The sequence below is a fragment of the Schistocerca americana genome, chromosome 2 (assembly GCF_021461395.2).
Source record: "Schistocerca americana isolate TAMUIC-IGC-003095 chromosome 2, iqSchAmer2.1, whole genome shotgun sequence".
Classification (NCBI taxonomy): domain Eukaryota; kingdom Metazoa; phylum Arthropoda; class Insecta; order Orthoptera; family Acrididae; genus Schistocerca; species Schistocerca americana.
Window position 1 is genome coordinate 679,736,553 of NC_060120.1, and position 3,166 is coordinate 679,739,718.

Here is a 3,166-nt window from a genome sequence, read left to right on the forward strand (position 1 = left end):
CATAGCACCAAGGAATTTGAAGTACTCTCCTGGGAGTCAGAATTCCTGAAACATTGGTGTTTTGTGCAGATGCTAAACTTGATGGGTGGCCTGGGAAGAGCTAAATAGCAGAAGTTGAGAGGAAGGGAAATTTTGTGGGAATTTGTTCACTTCCCAAAGCAGGCATTGGTCAGCACTGGAAAGCGACACATAATTAACGCGACTTGCACTGCAATTGGCGTCGTGATTTTGCTGGGGGGGGGGGGGGGGGAAACCCATGTGAAGAGCGGACTGGGAGAAGTCCCAGTAGTGGTCTTCCTTTCCAAGCTTGCTTAGAGTGCAGACGTGTCGTTCTTTACTCAGCTTGCCTGAGAAAGAGTGAGCATCTCTGCAGTTTAGGACTTAGCAAATGGAGCGATTGAGCTTGGAGATAGAAAGTTTTCGTTCAGCTATGTACTGAGCAAGATAGCTATAAGTGAATAGACGAGCGCAGCCTTGCAGCACCACGAGGTCGGCCCACGTCCGCATAACAACGCCATGCGGCCACGCTGAATTCGGTGATATTGCGCCAGCTCCGGCCACTGATTAATTTATTGGATCACGTCCGCAAAGTTTCCAGGAGGGTTTCTTGGGCCGTGTATTGTAGAATTCTTCTCGCACTTCGCATTACGCCTGGGTCAGTTGATAGGAATTACTTTTGATTTATCACGCTTTACTCCACACAAATGCAATTTATTACCACTGCCTGTTAGGAGAGTATGTAATGTGATGATTGAAGGTCGTGAGTTAAAATAAATCTGTGCTAATTGACTGCATCTGTTTTCAATCAAGTAGTTGAAATCCCAAGTCACTTTCTTAATTAATTTTATATTCAACTTTTGCATCTGGTGTTCAATAGCTGAATATAACATCAATGTGCACCCCTTTTTAATTAAAAGGGATCAATTCTGAATCAATTAATGTCAACACTGCCACTGAAGTTCAATCAGGAGTCACAGGGCCTTGCTACTTACTTTGCGTTATCCGACATTGCGGCAGTTTAGCACTCTCTGTTGATCTGATAGTCAATTACCTGGGGTGAACACACACCAAAACCAGATAAGTGACGGGTGGGGTGTTACAGTACGCACTGATCACACATATCCTGCAAGTTACTGGGCAATGGTTTGTGTGGGCGGACCTGGCAGCCGATCGCGTCCCATACGTGTTTCATCGGATTCAAGTCACGTTAATTTGTTATCGAAGACATTAATATGAGTACATGTTCAGACTTTTGAACTGCAGTGGCACGATTCAGGCCTCATGACACGGACAATTACTTTGTTGAGCCAAACCGTTATCACCACTGCCACCGCGACGTTGAATGCCAGCTGGTGGCATTGTAGGCACGTGGTGCGGTAACAAAAGTATGTAAGCGGAGCAGATGCGGACGAAGTGTCAACCTAACGAAGATATGGGCTGCAAATGCGGAAATTTATTAAAGTAAGCCACTTTGAAAATGTCAGATTATTAGTATGCAGAGCCTCTGAACGAGTCGAATGTTCACATGTTACTGCCATGAGCATCTGCGGAAAGGGGCAGGACAGTGAAATTACCACTAGGCGCTAAGTGGTTGGACGTCCACGGCTCTTCACAGAGCCGGCCGAAGTGGCCGAGCGGTTAAAGGCGCTACAGTCTGGAACCGCACGACCGCTCCGGTCGCAGGTTCGAATCCTGCCTCGGGCATGGATGTGTGTGATGTCCTTAGGTTAGTTAGGTTTAAGTAGTTCTAAGTTCTAGGGGACTTATGACCACAGCAGTTGAGTCCCATAGTGCTCAGAGCCAACCTCTTCACAGAACGCGGGGATCAGAGGCTTGTCTGCTCTGTAAAGTAGGACAGATGGTGATCTGTGCCATTTGTGCACAGTGGTTGGTGAACGCACAATTGTTTCGGAGCGCACCATTCTTCGTACACTGTTGAACATGGAGCTCTGCAGCAGGCCAACTGCATCGTCACTTGCAGTGTGCACGGGACCGTCGAGATTAGACTGTGGACCAATGGAAATTTATCGGCTCTTCGCGTGAATTTTCTTTTTTCTACACTGGATCGACGGTCGTCTTCACAAATGCCGTCATCGAGGTGAACGGCGGTTTGAAAAGCGCAGCGCGGCACGGACGCAGCCTCGTATGAGAAGTATTATGATAAGGGAGACCTTCCACTGCGCTTGTGTGGGACCTGTGGTAGTAATCGAAGACACGCTGACAACTGCGAACCACCTGCATCCCTTCATGCTTGATGACTTCCGCGACGAGAATATTATTTTTCTGCAGTATAATTGTCCGTGTCTCGGAACCAGAACCGTGCTACTGTGGTCTAAGGAGTATTATAACGAACACGTTGATGTCTCGATGACCAAAGTCTCCTGATGTAAATCCTATGGTACCCATCTGGGTAGCCATCGGGTGCCACCATCGCGTACGCGAAAAAACGGCACGTTGTTTACGCCGATTACATAACCTGTGCGTAGGCATCTAATGCCACATACTTTCAAAAACCTTCCAACTAACTGTCGGATCCCTGATAGGCAGAGTCAGTGATGTATTTCGTTCCCCAAACGGACAAATGAGCTGTTAAGCACGTGATCATAATGTTTCTGCTCATCAGTGTTCTTGCTGGGCCGGCCGCTGTGGCCGAGCGTTTCTAGGCGCTTCAGTTCGGAACCGCACTGCTGTTAGGTCGCAGGTTCGAATCCTGCCTCGGATATGGATGTGTGTGATGTCCTTAGGTTAGTTAGGTTTAAGTAGTTCTAAGTCTAGGGGACTGATGACCTCAGATGTTAAGTCCCATATCCCCTAGATTCTTATTTTAGCTTGCTGGAAGATGCCATCGCCATATGCGAAGACATCAAGCGTGAAAGGATACATATGATGAACAATTATGTTCACTTATTCATGCTGATACTCTGCATTTCAGTTACAACAACCGCTCGAGTTTCACATATGGGATCTTCTTTCGAGTGACAGTGCCTGTTTCCTATATTTTATTCACTGGAGAACCGTATAGATAATAGATCAATGTGAAATAACATCATAATATGTTGTCGACGGTCTGTGTAGTGAAAATAAATAGCTTAAAACAACTTACCCGTCGGTGTGTAGACTGCTTTCCATCCCCCATGATAACTAAGAGAAACTTAATTTTTAAGCG